The following is a 26,561-nucleotide window of genomic DNA, read 5'->3' as shown; positions in this document are numbered from 1 at the left end:
GTGAGATATAGCTATGTAACCTATTAGGTAAATTTTTCATTAGACCTTACTTTTATTTAAGCTAATATTTTAGTATTAAATCTCCTTGACATTGAATATCCCTATCAATAGTTCTCAGTCTGTTATCTGCAACTCTTTGGCTTGAGGGTGGATGTTTTCCGCTGTTAGTAAAAGATTCTCAAATCCATTTGCTCATCAAATATTATCTGTAGGCAAAAGTAGTAAATTCTAAATATACACATGCATCTATATGTACATATATATCTAGCACTTGTACATATATACATATTGTCTGCAGTTAGTAAGAGGTTCTCAAATCCATTTGTTTATCAGATATCTGTAGACAAAAATATACATGCACATACATGTATATATAGAACTTTTGTACATATATACACATATACATATATGAAGAGTATACACATTTTAAGAACGGAAAAAACTATTGAAATTGTAATACTGAATATATACCAATAACAAAAGATGAATACAAGTCATGTGTATACATTTTTTTGGCACCCCCAGTATATTATATATAAATGTTGAGACGAATTTTTAAAATCTTTATTTTAAAGGCTAAACTGAATTCATAGTAGCTTTGGTTTTAACTATTTGCCCCATCAGTGGATGCTGAAAATTCAGCTGTTACCATGTAGGGGGTCAGTTACCATTTTGAATAAAGATTCCTCATCTGTAAAAGCTATCAGCGTACTTTTTCTGTCATTTTTTTACCCAAATATGCCATTTCAGAAACACTAGTATACTTCTGTTCCCCCAACATAATACATTCTTGTGTTTTTTTTTTTTGAACAGCCTTGTTTAGATATAGTTGACATACAATGAAATTGGACATATTGAAAGTATACCATTTTATGAGTTTTAACCTATTTGTACACCACAGCTGGGATAAGGAACATACTATTCTAAACATTTCCTTGTGCTCTTGTGTAATCCATCTCTTTCCACCCCCAGAGTGTTATTATAGATTAGTTTGCATTTTCTAGAATTTTAGGTAAATAGAATTGTATGGTGTATTCTCCTTTTGTTGAGAGAGAGGTCTGGCTTCTTTTACTCTGCCTAATTAATTTGAGATTTTTATCTATATTATTTTGTGCATCAGTAATTTATTCCCTTTTTATTTCTGAGTAGAATTCCAGTATATGGATATATTACAGTTGTTAAAATCTATTTTTCTGTTCATAGACATTGGATTATTTCCAGTTTTTGGCTATTCAAATAAAACTGCTATGAGCATTTGTGTAGACATTTTTGTACAGACATGTGTTTCCATTTCTCAGGTATGTACTTAATAGTGGAATTACTGGGTCATATATTAACTCAGTTTTCCAAAGCAACTATACCATTTTATATTCCCACCAGCAGTGGAAACGAGAATTCCAATTTCTCCACCTCCTCACCACCACTTCTTATTATCTCTGTGTGTTTTTGTTTTGTTTTGTCATTGTAGCCATTATAGTGGATGTGATGTAATAATTCATTGTGGTTTTGTTTTGCATTTCCTTGTAGGATAATGATGTTGAGAATTGTTACCTGGTTTTATTGCCCATTTGTAAAGCTTCTTTGGAGAAATGTCTATTGAAATTCCCTGCCCATTTAAAAAATGGGGATATTTGTGTTTTATTATTGAGTTATGAGTTATAAAAAAATCTTTGTATATTCTGGATACAAGTGCCTTATAAGATATATGATGTGCAATATTTTTTTCCAACATGTAGGTTATGGTTTTACTTTTTTCATGGTGTCCTTTAGAACATAAAAGCTTTTCATTTTGATGAAGTCCAACTTTTTTTTTTTGCTTGTGTTTTGGTGTAATATCTAAGAAACTGTCTCCTAATCCAAGGTCATGAATATTTACTTATATTTTCTTTCTTTCCCTTTAAATTAAAGTTATTGGGGTGACAATTGTTAGTAAAGTTACATAGATTTCAGGTGTACAATTGTAAAATACATTATCTATATCTCACATTGTGTGTTCACCACCCAGAGTCAGTTCTCTTTCCATCACCATGTATTAGTATACTTATATTTTCTTCTAAGAGTTATGTAGTTTTAGCTCTTACATTTAGATCTATGATCCATTTTGAGTTAATTTTTGTGTATGGTATGGAGAAGGGGCCCAACTTAATTCTTTTGCATGTGGATATCTAGTTGTCCCAGCGCCATTTGTTGAGACTATTGCTTTTTGTTTATAGTCTTGTTATAAAAGTTAAATAAAATTTTCTGCTTCATCACTGATTCGCCAGATAACAATTTGTTGGCCTTTTGGTCTAGGGTGGCAGTTAGGCTCACAGTGCTGAGGGAAGCATTTTAGAATAAATGAATTCACTGACTTAAATATATGGTTATATAATTTAATCATTACAGTTAAATTACTTTATGCTTAAACATTAAATGAAGTTCAGCTCCATTTCTCTACTTTGGGCAACCTGTGTCCATAGTTCTACAAAAGCTTCAATGCTGAACCACTTAATGGAAATCCTGGTCAGATTTTTAAACACGTGACTTAAAGGAAGAAAAGTTTCTATGATAGCCTTTTTTTTCCCTTTCTCTCTTTCACTGTCTCCCTGCTTTCCCCTTTTTAACTTGCCTACCCTATTACCTTCTTATCTTAAGAAGACTCTTCTTTTGGATTATTACACGTAGCCTTTTTCTGAAGGAAGAGCAAATACTAAGGGTTTATTTTTTAAATCAGAAATTCAAGGAAATGTTCTGTAGTGATGATTAAAAACATTATGGAGAAAAATTATAAGGATTTTAATTAACCTTGGTAAATTTAAAATCCAGAATTAATATCATTAATATCAAAATTTTCCGTTCCATATAATCATAGTTGAAAGAAATAGCATGGTATTTTCCTTTACATTTAAAAAATAATAAATACTAAAAATATAGTTATTTTACAACTTGTTGGCATTTTGAAAGAAACTTATTCTTTGTTTATAGAACAGTTAACTTTAGGTTTTTAACTTTTTTCGTGTTTTAATAGGCATTATTCTCTTTTGGAAATCTTAAGAGCAAAGGGAAAAAAGTATACATCTTTCACAGAGTATTATGTGTTTCATCTCTATTTGTAGAGTTCCACTTATTTAGAATATGAGGCCAGTACTTTGCCAAGTAAGAACTAATTTCCTGGGAAATCAGGTTGCTGGCTTGACTTCTTGCTGTGCCTTTCCCTTCTTTTGTTTCTTTGTAAAAGAGCTGAGCTCAGTCCTGTGGAAAATCACTAAATCATGTCATTATTTTCTCTAGCTCAAATTAAACATGATTGGTATATACTTGCATTACACTGAGTTCTGTAACTTGTTATAAATTTGTTAGCCTACTGAAGGATTTGGACATCCTTTGATATGTTGGCTGTTCATCTAGATCTGAAATAATACGTAATGGTGTGTTCCTTTGATGAATGTTCTTTTGGTCTTTTTTTCCCCTCCAGTAGACCTGGTTAGTGAGTGGTATCGTTGGATTCTGACAGTGAAACCCAGACACTTGTGAGATACAATCATAGTTTCTATGATGTTGGCCCCTAATTACTTTTTAATTACATCAGCATTTATTGTCTCTGTTTTTTCCTCATGCATATTTTTACTATGTATATAATTCTGGAGCCTGCTTTTTTAAAACATACATTTTAATATTACAGTTATTTGAAAACAATTTAAAACAGCTGAAGAATATTCCATTAATGGACATATCATCATTTATGCAACTAATATCCATAGTGTTCACATTTAGATTAATAAATTTCTAATTATTATAAACAACTTCAGCGAATATTGCTAAACAAATCTTTGTCCTCATTTCTATATTCTTTTTTTAAAATTATTTTTACGGTTTTATTTCTGTGTACACATTTCCTTAAAGTCACTGAATTTCTAGGCCAGGTGTCTGAAGAGCACTTATAAGTAGTTTATATTGTCTAGAACCATGGGGTGCTGCAAACCCTGTCTAAAGCAAAACGGGAAAATTACATTTTTCTAAAAATAGGCTTAGAAATTCTGATCCATTAGGCTAAGTTGTTTCCTTTCTCTGGTAGCAGGGCTGAGACGTACCTGGCTGCTAGGCCACCTTCACAGGTATAGCCAAGGAACTGGTACAGACCACTGAGAACAAGACCAACATATCAATCCCGTGTTACGGTACGGTTTTCACAGTTCAAATCATTTGTATTCAATGGCAAACTTACAAAAACTTGCCTTTGTAAGATATGTTCACTGTCAAAAATGGGATCGCCTGCAGCTATACGAGCCTGTGCCACATTTAAGACAAAAAGGACTGCTATTAGGCCACAGAGAGCAGCATTAAGTCCAATATATGTTGATCCATATTCAGGTAAATCCTTTTCTGCTTCTGGAAGTTGGTTAGTTTTTCTGGTTATGATATCAAAATTTTGGTTTTCCTTGACAGTATCATCTGGTTCATGATTTTCCATCTTGAGCCTCATGCTCTCCTCCCAGCAGCTGGTGCCTCCTCTGGTCCTCAGCTGCTCAGCCTCACTGCCACGTGTGCTCAGCCCGCTTTGGCTGACAAGTGACTCAGCCGCCACATTTCTATATTCTTAAGGTAGATTCAAGGTATACATTTCTTAGGGCTCTCAAGAGAGCAAAACATTGCACAACTGCTTTCTTTCTAAAAGGTTGTACCAATTTACATTCCCATTAGCAAGGCATGAGATTGAGATATATACCTTTGCCAGCAGTATTATCATTTAAAAATATTTGCTAATTTGATAGGGAGAAAACAGTAAGTGGTTTCTGAAATTTGTATTATTTGGTCACTAGTGGAACATTTTAAATATGATCATTCACCTTTAAGTACTTCCTTTAAGGTGAAGTTATATTCCTGTACTTTGTCCATTTTTTCTTTGACTAGATGCAAATTTTTACATGGAATCTACAGATGGATAAAATTGAAAGCTGTGGCTTAATTTACATAAATGATCAGCACAGAACTGTTTCATGTCCCTTTCAATTTAGTTCTGCCCTCTGCTCCCTGCAACTACTTTTTAATTATGTCTGTTCTTGAATTTCATATAAATGAAATTATGCCATTTGTACAGTAGTCCTTCCCATATCTGTGGAGGATACGTTCCAAGACCCCCAGTGGATCCCTGAAACTGCAGATAGTACCAAGCCCTATATATACTGTTTTGTCCTATACATACAAACATACATACATACATGATAGTTAACTTATAAAGTAAGTAGACACAGTAAGAGATTAACAACAATAATAAAATAGAACAATTATGACAGTATACTCTAATACAAGTTGTATGAATAGGGTCTCTCTCTCTCTCAAAATATCTTGTATCGTAGTCACCCTCTTGTGTTCATGAGAGATGATAAAATGCCTACGTGATGAGATGAAGGGAGGTGAATGACGTAGTCATTGTGATGTAGCATTAGACTACTATTGAGCTGATGGTATGTCATGTTGACCTTAAAACAGTCAGTCATTTTATCAGCAAAAATGGGTTTATTTGGGCACAGCAAAGAATTGCAATTTGGGGCAAACAAACTATAGCAAAAGCCATAGGCAAGTCCAACAAACAAAGAAGAGGGCCATTATTTTACAAGAGAAAAAGGAGGAAATTGGGAGGGGTTGTTTTGAATGAAAGTTCATTGGAGAAAAGCAGGAATTCAGGGTAATGACTGCTTCTCATTGGTTGAGTTACTGGAGTAGCCGATTTCTTAGAGGAAATGCAGTGTACGTCTTTCCTGTTGGGGCCTGTAACTGATGATTCTCTCCTGTTGGAGTCTAATTGACAGTTCTTCCTGTAATGGACCTCCAGGGGTACTGTTCTGGCCTCCTGACTCCAAGTCAGGAGGTTTCCTTTTAATAGACTTCTGCTAAAGTCTACTGAGATTCCTATACATTACTTTCGTAGTAGTGAAGTTTCACTTCATTAATTTTCACAATCAGAAGGGGGATCATCTCCTTTGGATGATCCTGTATCATGAGCCATGACATGGAGATGATTGGATGTCAGGAGCAGACGATGTCAGTAGTTGGGAAAATTTAATATTTTCAGACTGCCGTTTACCACGGGTACCTACAACTGTGAAAAGCAAAACCCCGGATCAGGGTCTACTGTACCTTTCTAAATGATTTCTCTTGCTTAACATGTCTTTGAGATTCATTTTGTTTTGTACTTTTTAAAAAACATAATCAATAGAAAATTGCAGCAGTAGTATGCCCTTTTAAATACAATTTCATTAATCTCTAAACCACAGTTTAAGTATTCAGTTTGCCTCCAGTCCAAGTTGTATCTCCCTAAGACACCATTTCCATCACAGTAGCCATTTGAAACCAGCCTTCTTTCTATGTGTGGGTAATTTCTGGAGAAAACACTTTACTCATTTTGAACATGCACCAAGAATGCATAAGAAAAAAAATATGTGCAAATACACTTAACAGTTTATATAGGATTATCACTTAATAAAACGCTGGGATTTATTTGCCTATTAAAGCACTAAAAAATTTTTCAAAAGTTTATATTGTGGCAAGAAAACTCAAGTGAATTACTAAGCAAAAAAGGTTATTTTCAGAATAAAAATTATCTTCAACTAAGGATTTTTAAAAATGCATTTTAAAATGAGAATTTGACGAAAATAAAAATAAATCTTTTGCGTTGAATAGTAAGTTCAGTTCATTATTGTAAAGAACAGCTAACTTCCTAGGTGGCACAGAATTCCATTTTATGAATATGTTTTTCTATTCTCCTGTTGATAGACATTTGCGTTATTTCCGGTTTTTGCCTGTTATAAATAAGGCTGTTATAAACATTCCTGTACAAGTCTTTTGTGAGCATATGTTTCATTTCTCTTGGTTGAATACCTCGGAGTGAAATTGTTGGGTCACAGGGTAGATGTATGTTTAACTTTATAAGAAATTGCCAAATGGTTTTCCATTAGCAGTGTGTGAGATCCATTTGCTCCATGTCTCTGCCACCACTTACTTGGGTTGTTAGTCTCTTTGATTTTTAGCCATTCTGGTGGGTATAAAGTGATATATTAGAACAGTGTTAATTTACATTTTCCAGGTGACTAAAGATGTTGAGCACTTACTTTTTTCGTTGTTGTTAAAACCTTTTACAAAGGCAGATTTGCAGGTTGATAGTAAATATCTTAATAAAAGATTCAGTGTGTTTTATTACTATATATCGATCTAGATTTATTCATCTGATGTGTGACATCAGAGATTAATTTGTAATTAAAAGTCAAATGAAAAACAGTTTATTTCATGTATAAGATTTTTTAGAAGTCCCATATCATAGTGAGAATTCATACAGATTTCTTGGAGTTAAGGAAACATTTGCTGTTGATTAATGTTTGTCAGAACTTTGATAAGTAAATGATTCAAAAGGAAGACTTCAGGTTGTGTTTTGTAGAGCTGCTTTTTGAATTTGATATGTTGAATCATTGATTCAGGAACATTAAAATTGCATGATGTGGCTAGTAAACTATTCTGTGTTTGAGCCACACGTGAGAACTGATAGTCTGGTAAAGGTATCAGGTAGTAATAATAATACTAGCAGCAGCTAACACTATTTTCCAGGCGTGTCCAAATGCTTTACATGCACTAATTTAAACCTCACAATAGTACTTATGAGGGTTGCTACTATTACTATCATTTTCCAGTTGAGGAATCTGAGGCACAGAAGTTAAGCGATTTGGCCCAAATCATAGAGCAAGTGGTAGACTGGGATTCAAACCCGTCTGGCTCCAGAGCTCATACTCTTACCCCTTAGTGCTAAAGTGATTAAATTAAATGCAATCAATTTTGCATTCTTTATAGAGTATATCATCATGTGGTAGTGGTGGCCAAGGTTTAAGTTGGGATTTCTAAGTTTGCAAGTAGGCTCTCTCTACCAGTTTCTCTCCCTTTACTATCAGTAATCCTGTTATGTGTGTGTGTGGGGGGGTGATTTATAGAAGGAAAGTTTTATCTTAGCAGATGGTGGACAACCCGAGTGACCTGAGATTGAGTGCTGTACTGGAGAAGATGTCGTTTCTCTCTATACTTTGATAGGGCATTGGAATGGGAACAGTTACTTTCAGACAGTCTTCAGCAGTGTTTGTTTAACTGGTCTTTGTGAAAATCTCTTAAATGTAAATGTTTAACGTCCTTTGGAAACAAACTGAGTGAGATTTGAGGTTGATGGAATTTGTGCCTGGAAAATGTTGGGCCTAGTAACAGCACTACCTAAATACTTGATATTCATAGATATTTATGATGTGTTGACACAAGAATCACAGTTCTTAAAACTCTTTTCTGTCTTTTGGAATCCCCTGTATACTGAAACCATGGAACTCATCTTTGTCATTAGTTTGGGTTTAGGTAAGATTAACCTTTGAGGGGAGGGCTAGATTTTTTGGCCAGTGTCCTTGAAAGATGGTTTGGGGATGGAAGGAAATGAAGTATATATATTGGCTTTTTCCTTGACCACACTTTTTGTGGTTTCCTCCACTTCTCATTTGGTGTCATTGTTGATGTCATGGGCGACTTAAAGAAGTTGGGGTGAATGGGAAACATTTTGTGTGTATTGAATGAGAGAACGTAAATTCTTGAATAAATAAATCATGAGATACCAGTTTAATACCTGTGCTGCCACATTCTCATTTGGCTAAATGTTTTAACTTCTCTGGGTCTTTGTTCTTTTATAAAGTGATGGTGTTGGGCTGAATGATCTTTAAAAAATTTTTTGATGCTAAAATATTTCAATTATTCTGAAAATTATAGTGAATAATATAATTCAGTTTTTTAATATAGAAAATAAGTGTTACCAACACCATTTATTGAGTAGCGTTCTTTCTTCACTGGTCTTCGGTGAGGATCTCAAGTCATATGTCCCATTTCTATGCTGTTTTTGTTCTCTGTTTGCCTATCCCCAAGCCAGTACTATACTGTCTTTATTTACTGCAGCTTTGTAGTAAACTTAGATATCCAGTATGATAGGCCACATCCCTCACTTTGTTATCCTTTAAAATTATATTGATTATTCTTCTGAATTTCTCTTAACCTTTAAAATTCTGTAATTTTGTGGATAGTGCTGTAGTACTGCTTAGACTGTCTGGGTTTTTGGTAATCAATACATTCTTATCGAACAAATATATGAACAACTGCCAGTTAGACTTTATAAAGGCTTGTGGATAATAAAGTATTATAAGTTAATATCAGTGTAAGTACGACTTTTGAGAACACTAAAGTATTTGGCTTTTCTTTTGGAAGTATTTAAAATACTTTGAAATTTGGAGAACTTGAAGTGATATATGGGTGTAAAATTATTTTAATAGGTATTTTTAAAATTTCATCATGTAAAGTAGATTATTTTATTGCTCTATACTCTAGTTTCTTTTTTGTGTCTCCATTTTTAAATTCCCATCGCCCTACCAACTCCCCTTTGGCAACCATCTGCTTGTTTTCTATATATGTCTATTTCTGTTTTTTTTAATTTATTTTTATTTTTTATTTTTTAGATTCCACATATAAGTAAAATCATATGGTGTTTGTCCTTCTCTGACTTCTTTTACTTAGCATGATATCCTCAAGGTTCATCCATCCATGTTGTTAAAAATACTCCCTTTGGATTAAAATTTTGGAATAAATAAGTGGGATTTTTGAAAAATTATTGTTTAGACAGATAGTTTAAAGCCACCTTAAAAGTCATGATAAATTCCACATGAAATTGATGAAAGATGCTTTTAACGAGCATCTTTGACTTTAAAACTAGTTGTCTGGATGAGCTCCATCATTTGGAATTTTGACCTAGAAAAGACATTAGTTTTCATTTACTTGAAAATTCTTCATATTTTCATTTTATAGTGAGTAAAGTTAAGTTCTGTATCACACTCACTGAAAATTTTGTTTCCTATTTCCTAACTAACATCATCGAACATTGCAGTAGAGCTACAGTTCTGTCAGGCTGTAGCTGCATTGATTTTTTTTAACCTCCTCTCCCTATATGCCCTGTACTTTCTCCCTTTTTGTCTTTTTATTAAGGCTATTTGGTCTGCTTTGAATGCTTTTTCTTTGTTATCCTTCCAAGCCATAATAGAGCCATCTTCTTACATGAAGGCTTTCTTATTCATCCCTTTCTCTACATTTTATCTCTTTCTCTTTTGATTCCATAGCACTTTGTACCAATACTATACGGCATATTGTCTGCTTTGCGTTATAGTTACATATACATTTTTCTTTCTAAATAGATTATGTACACAACGGGAACAGGGTCCTTGTCACTTTTACTTATTCTCTGTAACTCACAGTTGCCTATCACAGTTCCTTGCTTGTAGTGGGGCCTCAGTGGTGTTAGAATTGAATTAATAATCGCTGCCCTCATGGAGCTTACAGTGTAGTGGGAGGAGATGCACAAGAAGAAGATAAGTAAATACTTAAGAAAAGTGCCATTTGAGAATATGGGATGAAAATAATAGTGCATTTAAAATAAAAATGTCACCTTAATCCTGCCCCCACCTTTGTAAATAGTCTCTCCATTAAGCTCTCTTCGTTCATCTGTTTAAGTCTGTGTAAGGGGCTGTTTGAGTGAACTTGTGGAGGCCACCAGTTTGGAGCAGGTTGAATAGTGATTAGAAATTAGAGACTGAGAGTTGATACTTTTTTGAGAAGTGTGGCTATAAAGGTAACTGAGAAGTGGGGGAGGAGGTGGGGCGGAGCTGTGTAGGGAATGATAGGGTACTTTTAAAAATATGTAAATGTGGGCGGTAATGGTACATACATATTGCTGTGGTAATGGGAACTATCTTGTAGAGGAAAGATTGATGATACAGGAGAGAATGAACTATGGAAGGTGAGAAGTCTTTAAGGGCAAGAGAGATAATGCAAGGAGTAAACTTTTTTTAAAAATTTTATTAGTTTTAGGTGCACAAGACAAAGCAATACTTAGACATTTATCATTTATATCCCTCACACTGTGTGAACCCCCAGCCCCCCCATCCACTATCCCTCTGACATCGCAAGGAGCAAACGTTGGTAGCCCTTTCATAGTACAGTCATCGGAGAGGTTTACGCATTTTAAAGTAGAGGAAAAGGAGATGACACGTTCAATTTTGGGGGGCCAGGGCCTAGATTTGGTTGTGGAAAGAGTAGGGAGCTTTCATCTGATAGCTTGTTTTCCTAATGAAAGTGTCTTAAAAGGAGGAATGGAGGGGAGGAGTGGGATATTGAGGAAAAGGTATAAAGCCGCCACTACAGGGAGCTTTTAGAGTAATGTTGCCGTGGTTGAGGTTGTTAGTTGTGAAGTTATGACAATAGCTGGTCTGCTGGGCTGTGTGATTTTCTTTAATATTCCACTGCTCTGTTGCTGTCATGGAGAAGATTAGCTGGAGTTTGCTACGAGAGTGTGGAGGAAAGAGACATGGGAAACACTGAATTGAGTGTAAGGAGGGGTTATATTGACGAACTGTGAAATCTAAACTGGATAAAAAAGAAAACGAAACCAGGAAATTCAGAGGGAGAAGTGGAGGATATCATAAGTGGGTGGTCTCATTAAGAGCTAAAAATTTTTTCTGAGGATCAGTTGAACAAGTGAGTTGGAGAGATCAAATCTTTTATTATATGTCTTTCTTCTTTCTGCTTCCTTCTCATTTATGTCCAGAGACCAGAATTAGTACAGACTTAACCTCTTGGAATCTTCCATTCTAAATAGACAGTTTAAACCCACATTCTAGCTAAATGGATTGAAACACACGCACACACAGATAGTGACCTATAGAGCTTATGAGTATGATTTCAAACATGACTTAATTTAAAGTCTATTAACTTTAAAGTCCAACTTCCTTCATTAACTTCTTTCTATAAATAGGACACAGGAAAACAATTTCCTCTGAAAATATCTGGATCTATTTAGGATCTTTCTATGAAATTTGTGATGAGATCAAAACTTATTTTTCCTTAAAACCATTAAAAAACTTAGTCGTTGTTAGTACAGTCTATTTAGAAAACGGTTTGGCAGAGTTTCATGAACGGTTATACATTTATCATAGTTATCTAATAGTTCCGCTCCTAGGTATTTACTCAAGTGAAATGAAGACTTATGGTTACACACAGAAAGATATGCTAATTCCCCAAACGGGAAACAAACTCAAATGTACTTGAAGTGGTGAATTGATAAACTCTGGTACATCAGTACAATGTAATACTATTTGTTAGTGTATGCAACAACATGGCTGGATATCAAATGTTATGCTAAGAGAAGGAAGCCAGGCTCAAAAGGCCACATATACTGGATGATTCCATTTTTATATTTTAGAATAAGCAAAACTAAAGAACAGAAACTGACCAGTAACTGCCAGGGAGTGGGGGGACGGTTTGACTACAAAGGGCAGGATGGCATTTTTTTGGGTGTTCTCCGTCGTCTATATCTGTTCTATAGTTGTGATGGTTACACGACTGTGTGTGTTTTTCAAACTAGGAAGTGTACACTTAAAAGTGAATTTTACTGTATGTAAATTATACCTCAATTAAAGTTTTAGCATGTACATTATCATATTAAAAAGTACTTGGGGAAACTGTCGCAAGAAAATGTTTTGTTTGTTTTTAGATTCTGCTTATGTGATTTTTTTCAAGAAGCGTGGTGGACAAGCATCATTAATATTTGTAACGTTCTTTGAAGCTCTAGAAAACATGTAAATGCTGAATTTGTCTACATTTAGCAAATGTTCCTATCCTATGTTTAAAAGAATGTCAGAATATTAGAATTAGTAGAGCCCACGAGACTTTATAAAGTGTCCTCATTTTATAGATAAAGAGCCCGAAGCCTCAGTTAGGTAAGCTAGAGTCACACACCTAGTGTGTGGCAGAGGGAGGTCTAGAATTTAAGTGCTGGATTACTAATTTGCTGCTTGTTTTACTAAAACACACTTTTTATCCTGAGTTATTCTTTCTAGAGACTATTTTTAATTCCTTTTCAGAACCTTTCAATTGTGTCATCCTAAAGCTGGAAACCACTCCCTTCCTAGTGGTAGGAAAGTCCTGTGTCTGGTTGATAATAGGAAGGCTAAATTTGAGAGATTCTACATCCCTTAAAGTTTGCTTAGACATCGTCAACAAGTTTAGTTGTAAAGACACTTTCTTTGCCTGTGAGAAAGTAGGTGCTTAGTTTTGGAGTTGTCAGAGGCTACCAGTTAGAAATAAGTTTTTGTGACTTTATTGCATTTAAATAATCTTTCAGATTATCACGATTATTCATTTTTGGGAAGGTAGAAAAGGTTTAAAAGTATTCGGTTCTTTCTGGTTACCTTAAGTAATGAGGATTTATCTGACAAATACACAGGAGTTTGAGGAAGCCGAGGAAACTGGAGTGTCATTCAGAATATAACAGCAACTTTAGTTGGCTTCTATTCTTGAGATTCAGTTAACTTTTCACCGTCCCTCTGTGTTCACCTCCCTCCTTGTATATGGTGTTTTCTCGAAAATAAGACCTAATCAGAAAATAAGCCTTAGCATGATTTTTCAGGATGACATCCCCTGAACATAAGCGCTAATGCATCTTTTGGAGCAAAAATTAGTTTAAGACGCGGTCTTATTTTTGGGGAAACACAGTCGTAGTTTTTACGCTTGCCTCTGGACCTCAATTCTAGAACCAGGCTTACACTTCCTGCCTCTCAGAGAATTGGGGATACTGTAGATTTTGCACACCAGTCACAGAGCTAGCAAGCCGGTGGCCTGGTTTCTTTCTAGATTTTGAAGCTGTGTCTGTGTCCTGCAACCTTCCTGGGAGTGATTTCCTGTAAGTCATAGCCCCAGGCAGAGTTGGCAAGTTGTTTTCTTTATAAGGGAGCCCTACCTGGCCCTAGCTTTGGCCTAGCTCTGATTAAGTCCTGTCTTATGTGGCGCACATTCCCCAGGGAAGCCAAACTCCCAGCTGCCACTGCCTGTTTCTGGACCAGGAGCCCAGTAGGCCCCTGGTGTCAGCACAGCCTACTATTTGCATTAATGTTCCCCGTCACTGAGAGAAAGTATTTTTTAAGCTAGCTATGCATTGTTTATTTATATATTGGATAAATTTATATATAAATTGTTATTTGGGTGAACTTGCTATACTATTTTGACTAGAAGCCTTTTGAATCTATAAAAGCCAGTTTCTCATATTTACATAAAATTGTAATTCTGGTCCCTACTCTTAGTGTTTCTTTGTGCTGATGAAGTGAGATTATATATACACTTGTATTTACATTCTTAGAACAATACCTATCATATAGTAAGTGATACATATATATGTATGTGTGTGTGTGTGTGTGTATACACACATATATATATAGAGAGAGAGACAGAGAGAGCGAGCACACACCTATTATATTTTCAAGTGAGTCCTATAATTCTTTGTTGGTTTCTATGTTTAGACAACACACACATACACACCAAAATACTTGTCAATCAGTATTTGAAATTTCAGCAAATGTCTTTGGGGAGTATGGCATGTTTTGAGGCTTTTGGATGTGACATTTAAATCTAATTTTAATCTATGACCTAGCAGTCTTGAATTGGAGGTTTTTCAGGATCTGCAAAAATTCTTTTTCATATAATGAAGTGCTGAAATGCTTTATTCTTTGTATTTGTGGTAATGTTTTAGAAATATTCAGATAATTGATATTCTTTGAAGCTCTATTGCATGTACTTTCCATTAGCTACTAATCAAAAAAGTTAGTGCATTATGTATAGAGATGTGGAAGTTGTAGTAGAGTGAATTTTAAGTCAGGAAAAAGGAACGTGATAGAATACATAAAGGAGGAAATAAGGTGGTGTTTGAGAGAGATTTTGGCTTAGACAACCATACTTATGACTGAGGTAAAGATCCTCTTTGGGAAAGGAACAAAAAGGAGGGATGAAATATTTAAAGACAGACTGCCAGCTGATGTGTTTTGGTTATCACTAATATGCTTGCATATTATAATTTTTAAAGCCCTCACTCTAGTGATTTAAACTTTATCCATGAATGCAGAAGCATAAATTTAAAACTTTTTCTTTAAAAATAGAAACGTCAATTAAATTATTATTCTTGGATTTTGGGTTTGAATTAATGGAGGAATGAGTCTTGTAGATTATCATCTACTACTATTTTTTAGGGAAGCCTCAGTATATTATTCTGCCCTTTAAAGATGTGTCTGAGAAGATTGTGCTTGCTGATAAATGATCTTACTTCCTTATTTCTTCAGCTGAAATAATAAAACATATTACTTCCTTTTTCCTCTTACATCAAGCCCTGAATATGCCTTTGCTTTTATTTTTGTCTTATAGTGAAAACCATTGTGCGCATATAGGTGTTTGGAACCATGCAAGTATATTGTCAAGTAAGGCATAGCACAGTACCACTTAGTTTTAAAGTATATCTACTAGTCATGGATGAGAACTAATTCAATATGCCAACCCATCATGTAGTCATTTTCAGATAAGTGCTTCTGAGAGGACCAATTTAGCGACTACATTAGAGGCACTTTGCTTAAGCAAGCTTTTATAAAGCTCTTAATAGTTACGGATTTCTCCCCAAACTGAAAGGTGTTTTTTTTGTTTGTTTTTGTGTGTGTGTGTGCGTGTGCGTGTGCGTGTGTGTGTGTGTGTGTGTGTTTTAAAGACTAATTTTTTTACTTGACAGAATTCTGGGTGGAATTCTATGGTGGAATTCTGGGATGTTTGATTAAGTAGAAGATTCATTAGGCTTCTGACCTATAGACTTTCCAGTATGGGGAAGTAATTAGAACACTAAAAAACCACTGTATGTCATAGTAACAGCTAAAATTTTACTTTTTTCTTTTTTCATCTTTTTCTTCTTTTTTTCAATATGAGACACAAAAGTGTTAACATTAAGGCAGAGGACGTGAATAGACATTTCTCCAAAAAGGACATACTGATGGCCAATAGATATATGAAAAGATGCTCAGCGTCACTAATCAGAGAAATGCAAATTAAAACCACAATGAGATACCACCTCACACCTGTCAGGATGGCCATCATCAGTAAATCAACAAACAAGTGTTGGCGAGGATGAAGAGAAAAGGGAACCCTCGTGCGCTGTTAGTGGGATTGCAAATTGGTGCAGCCACTATGGAAAACAGTATGGAGGTTCCTCAAAAAATTAAAAATAGCACTACCTTATGACCTAGCAGTTCCACTTCTGGGTATTTATCCAAAGAAATCCAAAACACTAATTCGAAAAAATACATGCACTTCTGTGTTTACTGCAGCACTATTCACAATAGCCAAGATATGGACATAACCGAAATGCCCATCGATAGACAATTGGAAAAAGAAATTGTGGTACATTTATACAATGGAGTATTGCTCTGCCATAAAAAAGAACGAAATCTTACCATTTGCAACAACATGGATGGACTTAGAGGATATTAGACTAAGTGAAATATGTCGGACTGAGAAAGACAAATACCACATGACCTCACTTATATGTGGAATCTAAAGAACAGAATAAACTACCATGTAAAACATAGATACAGAGAAAAAACTGATGGTTGCTAGATGGAGGGGTTGCTAAAGCATAGGTAAGAGGTGAAGAGATTAGAAAGCACAAGTTGGTAGTCACAAAATAGTCACAGGGATGGGGAATATAATCAATAATGTAAAGACTAGGGTGTCAGATGGGTACTGGACTGAAGGGGGGGAATCACTTCATAGATTATATAAATGCCTAACCACTGTGCTATACACCTGAAACTAATATAAAATAATGTTGAATGTCAACTATAATTAAATATTTCACAGGATGTAAAGTATAGCATAGACAATTTAGTCTGTAATACAATAGCTCTGTACAATGTCAGAGGGGTAGTAGACTTGGTGGGGTTGTCACTTTGTGTGGGATGTAAATTCTAATCATTGTTTTGTACACCTGAAAATAATAAAATTAAAATAGTCACAAAAAAGTGTTAACATTTAAAAATTTATCATATTGAGAAGTAACTGATATATGTAGTATAACTGTCTGTCATATCAAAATAGATTAAGAGGCTTTATATTGATCTTTTGCCGTTAACACTTCTATTGTATTGACTGATGAGCTACCTTTTATCTGTTTGCCATGTTAGATATTTGTGAAGCAGTCTAGTTCATTGGAAATAACACGGGATTTTGAAGTCCTGTCTGTCAGTTTACTAGCTCTGTGCCTTTGACCTTTTTGAGATTGTTCTCCTTATATGAAAAGAATAATGATATTTTAAAGCATAGCAATGAAAGTTTACAGTTAACCAATTGAAATTAAATAAAAATGCTTTATAAACTATAATATACTCTTTGAGTGTTACAGTTTTTTTCAGTTGAGACACTTGTGTTTAAAATAGCACTGTCCTCAAAGATTGCCATCTTTTGGGATAAAAGACTGCCAGCCTTTGGTTCAATGTATCATTTTCATTTCGGGTGAATATCCTTAGGTTTTATCTGCCTTTATATTTTCCTTAATAATACACTTCTTCACTGTATGAAGATCCCTTCTTTGCCGAAGTTAGAAATTGTTTAGGCTTTATCATTGCATTCAGCTTCGTGTATAATGCAAATAAAGCCCCACTGGGATCTAGCCAGTGTGATCCCTTGAAGTCACTGATAAGTGGGGGCAGTACCTCTCCCATACAGTGTTTGGATCTTTTGAGAATGTACTTTTGTTTCCACAATGATTAAAGCAGGGTGGGTGCAGCATTGGCATTCAATGAGCAGGAGCCAGGAATGCCATACATCCCACAAGGTATGAGACAGTTCTGCATGGTTTTTGAACATTCCCCCAGACCTTGTAGGTGAAAAACCTGTTTGTACTTATCTGATCCTAATTCTGTTTTACATTTAAACACAAAGCATTTTTTGCATGGTTTTAGTAGACTCTGAATTTTCCAGGAATGCAGCCTACTGAGTAGAAGACGAAGGGCAAATTGGTACTTTTTTTGTTCTGAATTTTAACAGGAGTTGTTAACTGTTTTGGAAAATCCTATTACCAGTGGCATTGCCCCTTACGGTATCTGATTTTCCAGTGCAACTCCTTGTGTCAGTCTACATTTGTGGCTGTCATGTTCATAGTATTTCTTGTATAGGCACAAGTGTCTATGTCCTTAATAATGCGAATTCTAGGATGGTTATACTTGAGCATTTACATATTAAAATATTTTAATAAAAATTTATTTCTCTTTATATTACATTAAGTATATTTTAATTTTTTTTTAAACCGAAGATAGGTAAGTTACCTACTTGCATTTCATTTCAGGTTTATGTTCTTAAAACAAAAAACTTCTGTTTTAGTGGGGTTTCAAGATGGAGCCTATATTTAATGGAAGTCTCTGTCGTCTTTCCAGGAAGAAATGGAAGGTCCATGTCGACCTACATTACAGCTGTCTATCCTCCTCCTTCTTCCTTTTCTTTCCCTTCCCTCTCCTTTCCCTCTTTCTTCCCTTTCTGTGTTCCCTTCCAATGATCAAGTATTTGATACACAGACAAGAATGTGGTACTGTATATGTAAGTAGTGAAACATATAATAAAACCAATACCTGTGAACCTACCACCCAGCTTAAGAAATAGAACATTGCCAATGTTATGGTGTATTTCTCCTTGATTTCCGTTAACCTGTCTCTCCACCACGGATCAAACTATTCAGAATTTTGTTTTGGTTTTGTTTATCATTCCCTTCCTTTTCTTTTATGTTTACCACATGTGTATGCATTTCAAAACTATATTGTTTAGTTTTGCTTATTTTTTTAACCATAAAAATGGAACCCCATGTATATATTCTTATTTGCTTTGGCTAATCAACATTGTTTTTATGATTCATCCATATTGATATAACTGTGGTTCATTTTCTCAGATAAATTTATTAGTGGTATGACTCTACTACAGTTTATCTGTTTTCCTAAAGATGGACATTTCTATTTTGCTGGTATTATAAACATATTCTTGCTTATGTCTTCAGGTGCACATGTATAAGCATTTCTCTACAACAATGAATTTTAAACATTTTTTATGGTGACCCCCACACATAAACACACACAGTTGAAAGAGAAATGAAAATCAGTATTCATCCTTACTACATGTGATGCACTCATCTTTTCCATTCTATTTCTCTCTTTTTTTAAGTACTGATGGCGACCTAAATGATTTCACAGTTGATTTTCACAGTTCAAGATAGTTGTTTTGGTTTCCTTTGGAGAGCAGGTGTGTTGACCTGGCTTTCCTCTGCTTATAGTGTCAGAGGGTAGCATCCCATGTGGTGAGAGTGCACCTGACTAAGCAGGCGCACTGCTCTCACACCTGGAAACATCTGCTTTGTGAGCTCAATACAGTTTCATTTAGGACTAAATTTGGATTCAGTTGAATTCCTTAGCTATGTTCTAACTAAACATTTTGAGTTATGCCAGAGTCTCACCATTCTGAGGGTACATGTGGCAGGATGAGATTGGTTGGGACTGTCTATTCTTGATATTTACTTTGATGCCACACTTGGTTCCCCCTTTACTTATTTTGATTGTAAACTGTATGTTCTCAAAGGATTAGATCTCAATAGTTTATTCTTCAGTTTTCTGAAGACTCTCTAATGTGCATATTCAGATACTTCCTTTAAGTTCTTCATTCTTCTACATTCTACTAGGTAAGTTGAATTTTTTGCTGAAGAAACGAATTAATTTACATGGGACTTTATTTGACGTTAACCCTGAGTAATTGTTAAGTTAGGCAAAGAAGCTACATGTGTTAACTCTGATTCAGTGTGTAATTATTAGAATATGTATGCAAATGAACTTACAGCATTATGCTCTGAACCTCAGACGGAGAATATTTGCACTTGGTACTATTCTTAATGACTTGTGTTGGGGGTGCTGAATAATAGGACTAGGATCTGGAATAACCAAGGTAGTGTTTTGTTTTTTAATTTCATTTTTTTATGAACATTGGACTCAAAAATAAACAAACAGTGTTCATTCCAGTCTAGAAGTTGTGTTATGGCTTGCATTTTTTATTGCTTGTATCTTTTTATTGTGGTGAAATATACGTAACATACAATTTACCATTTTAACCATTTTTAAGTGTACAGTTCAGTGACATTCAGTACATTCACATTGTTGAGCAAACATCACCACCATCCATCTCCAGAACCTTTCTTTCCAAACTGAAATTCTTACCCATTAAACAGTAACCCCTCATTCTTCCTTCCCCCAGCCCAGCCCGTGGCAACCACCATTCTACTGTCTGTCTCTGAATGTGACTACTCTGCATATCATATACATGGTATCAGACAATATTTGTCCCTTTGTGTCTGGCTTTATTTTACTTAACATTATGTCATCAAGGTTCATTCATGTTATAGCATGTGTCAGAGCGTTGCTTTTTAAGGACACTTGGGTGTTTCCATTTTGGCTATTGTGAATAATGCTGCTGTGAACATTGGCGTACAACTATCTGTGTGAGTCCCTGCTTTCAACTCTTTTGAGTATATACCCAGAAATGGAATCACTGAATCATATGGTAGTTCTATGTTTAGTTTTTCTGAGGAACCGCCATATGTTTTACAAGGTTTTTTTTAACACCCATAATTTATTTTAGATGTGTTTTAAATCAATAGTTATAGATCGGCATTATCATTTTTAATGGCTGTGTAGGATTTCAGTGTACAGGTATGTCATGGTTTATTTGTAGACATTCTGTATTTAACAGTTTTTGCTATTATAAACAGTACTATGATTGATTGATTTATCAGATATTTACTGAAAACCTACTATGTGCTAGGCATATATAATGGCTCTTCTGTACATACATATTTGCACACATCCATACATTTTTTAGAAGTAGGACTGTTGTGTCAAATGATGTCTGTATTTTGAAATGTGATTGTTTTCCTAAAAGCTTTTATACTGATAAACTATTGTTAGACACAGTCCCAATAATAGTAAATGGGAGTGCTAGGTTTCCCATACCTTATAAAACACTGAATATTATTGATCTTTTTAGTATTTGTCAACCTGAAATAATAGTTTGTATTTCTTTGATTACTACTAGTGAAGTTGAACATCTTGTGCTTATGATTTTACTTCTTCTTTTGTCAGTTTTGTGTATTTATATATTTCTGCCCATCTTTTTCTTATTAATTTGTAAGATTCCTTATACATTAGGATATTAAATCTTTGTTTTATATTGTAGATATTTTTTCAGTTTATCATTTGTCTCTTAACTTTTTTTAATAATGTCTTTTGCAGTATAGAGGGTTTATATTTTTAGTCAGTTTTATTAGTCCTTTAAGATCTCTAGTTTGGTCCATTGCTGGCAGTTTTGCATATAATTGAGCTATTTCTAGAAAATGTTTTTTGAAGTAGTAATTTGTATGAACGGACTGCATCTATATTTTGGACTAAATCTAATATTTTAAGTAGTTAGGAAAAATGAAGTGTAGAGGGTAGGTGAGGAATCAAAACTTTATTTTAACCTTTTTTTAAAATGAAAATCTCATAGAGATTGATGGAAATATTTCTAGACCAATACTTGCTGTAGAAAATAAAGTACATATAGAACCTAATTTGCTTTTTATTGACCTCTAAGGGCTAGGGATGTATTTCTTTGTTCCTTATTAATTTCGATATGTTGGATACAGTAGATAAGAGAAATGGTACGCTAACCCCATGAAATATTCTAGGATTGCCTTGCTCTAAAAATTCCTCGTATTGTGTATCATTAGAGATTACTGAAGTGGATGCTGCTTCAGTTTGCATTCTGTGCTTTGCCTTTGTAGCTGCTTTTGCCTTAGTTTCTAATCCCTAAATCACACTGTTTAAGACCATTGATGACTTTGAATATCTGTTCCTCTTTCTCCTGATGTTGTTTCTGATCCCTAATTTTTTTTCTCTTTTCTATACTTTTCTTTTCCTTTTGTTCCTTTTCTGTCTTTCACCTTGAGCTAGATGAGGATTGAAAGGACTTATTTCTTCTGGTTTTGGAGAAATTAATCATATCATGTAATTAATTTTTATGTGCAGATTCTTTCCAGCAGTTTGTACATTCTAGGCTTCCTTAAGCTTTGAGTGCACAACTCTTCTGGACAGTTGAATTTATTACCTGCTTGGATGATAGTGCATATGTAGAAGTGTTGTCATTTGACCTAAAATGTAATATTAATGATGATATAATGATATGATAAAAATGTTGTTGAGCCTTGTGACCTTAATAATGAACCTGTCTTGTGACCTGGACCAAGTCATTTAAAGTGGCATATTTTTCATTTTGCAATTTAGATGACTTCATATTTTAGCCTCCCTTTCTTTAGATAGAATTTGTTTACACAGCAAATTGAAGAGCCAGAGATTTAAGAGTTGGAGGAGTTCAGGGATTATCTGGTATCTATTCCCTCTACAAATATTTGCTGGCGCTCTTTTGGTCTTGAGGATACAATGAAGCCCCTGGCTTCAAGGAGCTTACAATCTTTTGTGAAAAAATGGTTCTGAAGAAACTATAATCATATTCAAAGAGTCCTCATTGCATTTTGGTGTGTCTTACTATGCTCAAAAGAAAAAGGATCTGGTTTCTTAAATGCCAAATAGGAAAAGAACTGTAAAGCAGGAGGAAGGGACCCTGAATGAGTGAACTAGGACAGTGAGTGACTCTCACAGTTTTCTGTGTACTAATCACCTGAGGATCTTGTTAAACTGCAGATTTCTGATTCTGTACGTCTACGGTAAGGCCTGAGATTCTGCATTTCTTACAAGCTTCCAGGCGATGCCTAAGCTACGAGTCTGAACCACACTTTGAGTAGCAAGGAATTAGTATATAATTAAGAGAAGCAGAAGAGCCTGCTGCCATTTTGAGAAGAGTAGTTTGGAGCCATGCAGCACAGGCTTGGATTTGTAAGCAGCACATCACCCTTGGCCTTGGTGAAATGAAGTTCATTCATAAGAGCTGTTAATGTTCATATGTTAAGAGGGGAGTTAAGGAGATAATCAACACCTTTTTGAATGGCATCCGGAATTGAACTTGGATTGTGCAAGGTCTGAAACCTTTGACAAGATACTACCGTGTTTCCCTGAAAATAAGATCTAGCCGGACCATCAGCTCTAATGCGTCTTTTGGAGCAAAAATTAATATAAGACCTGGTCTTATTTTAATATAATATAGACCAGGGTATAATATAATATAATATAATATAATATAATATAATATATAATATAATATAATATACCAGGTCTTATATTAATTTTTGCTCCCAAAGACGCATTAGAGCTGATGGTCCGGCTAGGTCTTACTTTCGGGGAAACACGGTAGGAGGTAAAAGATTTGAGGACATTCAGGTATGATGAAAGTAAGTATCTAGTCAGACGAACAGAATTTTATAAGAGTTAAGTGTTGACTAGGAGGACTTAGTTTGTAACTGAGAAGATTTTCTTCTCTTTTTACTTTAACTGGCATAGTGATTCTAGTTTAAAAGGTAAAAAATAAGTGCTGTTGTGTTTTTTTTTAATAGATAATATAATTTTTTTCCATAGGCATAGTCCATGCAGAAAGTATGTCAAAATTTCTTTGTTTTCTGGGTCTGAATAAAGGATAAATGTTGTGCTTAAGTTGTCCTTCTCTGATCTGTTCCTCTAGCAGCAGCTACTTGGAGCTTAAACAACCTGGAAGTTCATTTATATTCATGGAATTAGTAGAAGACTTTTAATCTTGGAGGTGGTATAAAATGTCCAGTGGGTATTGAACGTTTATCCATAGGGAAAAATTTGGCAAGCCAAATCTTTGAACCAGCAGTCTTTTATTTAGTTCTGTGAATTCACAATGCTAATGTTTCCAGTTGTGTTTTCAGAAATTTAGATTTTTTTTTCCCCTGTCTGGTACTATTTTAGAAATACTCTATATTCGTATTTAATTTTTTAATATAGCGCCTAGCCTTCACCAATCCAGATACATTGGGAAATTACTGCTAACACCCATAATTTATTATGATCCCTTGGTTAGTATCATTGGAACACTGGTTTCCTTGCAGATAGTTGCAATATAGTAAGGAGACTTTTAATGTCTTGTGCTGTAATGGAGGCAGAAATATATGAAATGTAATCATTGACAAAACCTAAACGTTGCTTTAATTATGTTGGCTTATTATTATGATCAAGGACATATCAAGTGTTTTCACTAATAACATACCCAGTGCAATTTTTAGTATATTTGAAAAGCATTTGCTACACCTATTATTTCTGTTTTTTGTATGTATTTATTTGTCTTTTAATACAACTGTTAAAACTGACAGTAAAACATCAAAAGCATTACAGTCTGTTCTAGAATCAGGCCAATGAAGAAATGAAGTGAAACACATTGTTGGCTAAAAATACGTTTTGCAAATTACATCTGAAATTGTTTTGTTAGAGCATCGATTGGAAATAAAATTCAGCTGTTCTTATTCTTTGGGTTTTTTAAAAATGTTATCTGAAAGTAGATGCCCATACGAAATAAGTTTCTAATGTCTTTCAGTTTTTAACTTATTTTTCATTATGATCGTATAAGCCTTTTCTATATATTCTGATTAGTGAATGAATGCATAGAATGTTAGAAGTAGAAGGAATTTTAGAGCTCATGTAAATCATATAGACACTCGGATTTCTAAAAAGAATTTTAGGTTGTTTATATAGGGCTACAGCTTTTGATTTTGAGTCTTTAGAGTATTTAAAAAACAACTACTACTGTCTATCACATCATCTCATTTTAACACTGAAAAAATAGAAAGGACAATCTTATAGTAAGCACAATTGGTAATGTTACACCCATTTTTGGTCATGGCTGGCACCTGTTCAAGGATTAGATTTCAGGAACCATTACCTAATACAACCCTCTCCTTTTAGAGATGATGTTTCTGAGCCCAGAGAAGTATCAAAGTTCTTACAGCAAGGTAGAACGATAACTGAGCCAGGTCTTCTGACTCCCAGCCCCAAAATTTGATCCTGTCCCCTCAATCTTCATCACATAATGAGACTTAGGCACAGAGAGTTTGTGCCTTAACTAAGATCATACGGCTATAGTAAAAAGTAGAGCCGGGAGTTTAATCCTCATTACCCAATTCCATTTTTAGTGAAGTCTGTACATTACCTTCCATGTAATCTTAACTCGCCCTGTCAGACCCTATTTAGTCGTATAGATGGAATTACAAGTGATTGAAGGAGATGTCTGTATTTAGCATTTTCTTTCCTTGAAAATTTCAGATTTGGGCCGTAAGCAACTTCTTCCAGGGAAGAGGGCCGGTGTGGCTACTGTTGCAACTGAAGATCTTGACCCACATCCATAGATTGGAATATTGGTGGACCAGCCATCCTCAGACACCTCACTTAGGACAGGTAAGTGAAAGAGATCGTAAGGGTAAGAACAGTAGAATGAATGCTAATGTTCTTCCCTCCTGTTTCTTGTTAGATGCAAACAGCTGACGGCCTTTAAAAATTTAACCCTTTATCCTGGTACAAACAAAGCAGTTGGAATCTTAGGTGTGTGGGGCAAAACATTTTCTTTATGGTGCCAAAAATGTGTCAGAATGTTAAAAGTGGTGAAACTTAGGATAATTGAGTTTTTTTCTTTCTCGTTTTGTGCATTTTCCAAAGTGTATTCATGAGCTTGTGTGTGTTATCTGTTGTTGCATAACAAGCTACCCCAAACTTAGTGGTTTAAAACATACCGATTTTTTATTTTGCTCAGGTATCCTCAATTTGGGGAAGGCCCTCTTGGTGGAGACAGCTTGTCTCTGTAAACATGTGGCATGAGGTGGGGTAGCTGGAAGGGTGAGGGTGGCTCAATGGCTGCGAGCTGGAATCATTTGAAGGCTTGCTCACCCAAATGTCTGGTGGTTAATGCTGGCTGTTGGCAGGGACCTCGGCCTGGGCTGTCGGCCAGAACACCTACACATGACCTCTCCTTTTGGCTTCCTCACAGCATGGTGGCTGGGTTCCAGAAGAGCAAAGCGAAGTCGCATGGCATATTTGACTTCGTTTTGGAAGTCGTGTGGTGTTAGTATGCTCTCTCCTACTGGTTGAGGTGGCGATAAAAGACCACCCAGGTTTGGAGAAGGGGGTGGACATAGACCCCACCACTTGAAGGGAGGAGTTTCAACATCACATTATAAGAAGAGCATATGGGATGGAATTTGCCATTGTAGCCATCTTTGGAAAATATAATCTGCCACAGTTTGTATTACTTAAAGAATGTAAATAATGGGTAATACACGAGTATGAAAAGTGGAGTATTTGTAGGAAATTATTGTGTGTGAGTCCAATAAGAATTTTGTGTGCTCTACTTGTCTAGTAGAGTATGATATTGAAAATAAAATGCCTAAACAGGAAGAAGTGAAATAGATTTTGAATTTTCTTTTATATCCGCAAAGAAGCATACTGCTGTAATCAGAAATAGAGACAACTTATAAACTAGATGCAAAATAAGATTTGTAGTTTGGATTTTTTTGTTTTTGAGAAAATACTACATATTTTATTTAGTTCAAAGTCTACTGTGCCTTTTTTTCATCTCGTTTATTGTAATAATTTGAGAATTATTGGGGAAACTGGTTTCCCATACATATGATAAATTTGAGAAAC

At 34.9% G+C, this 26,561-nt stretch overlaps 1 protein-coding gene and 1 pseudogene across 17 annotated transcripts in view; one reads left to right on the top strand and one right to left on the bottom strand.

Annotated features, from left to right (window-relative positions):
• Positions 1–26,561, top strand: part of NUMB (NUMB endocytic adaptor protein) — a 136,287-nt gene that overhangs the window by 7,414 nt on the left and 102,312 nt on the right. For all 17 annotated transcript variants that reach the window (XM_074327248.2, XM_074327249.2, XM_019733382.3 and 14 more), the window contains one exon: positions 25,188–25,319. The gene's annotated coding sequence lies outside the window, so the exon portion shown is untranslated. The remainder of the gene's footprint in view (positions 1–25,187; positions 25,320–26,561) is intronic.
• LOC109448261 (transmembrane protein 126A pseudogene) lies at positions 3,883–4,488 on the bottom strand (annotated as a pseudogene).

This window comes from Rhinolophus sinicus, chromosome 3, assembly GCF_057876585.1.
Source record: "Rhinolophus sinicus isolate RSI-liver-muscle chromosome 3, RSI-T2T, whole genome shotgun sequence".
NCBI classification, from domain to species: Eukaryota; Metazoa; Chordata; class Mammalia; order Chiroptera; family Rhinolophidae; genus Rhinolophus; species Rhinolophus sinicus.
Note: the sequence above shows the minus strand (reverse complement) of the source record. Positions and strands in the feature narration are given on the sequence as shown.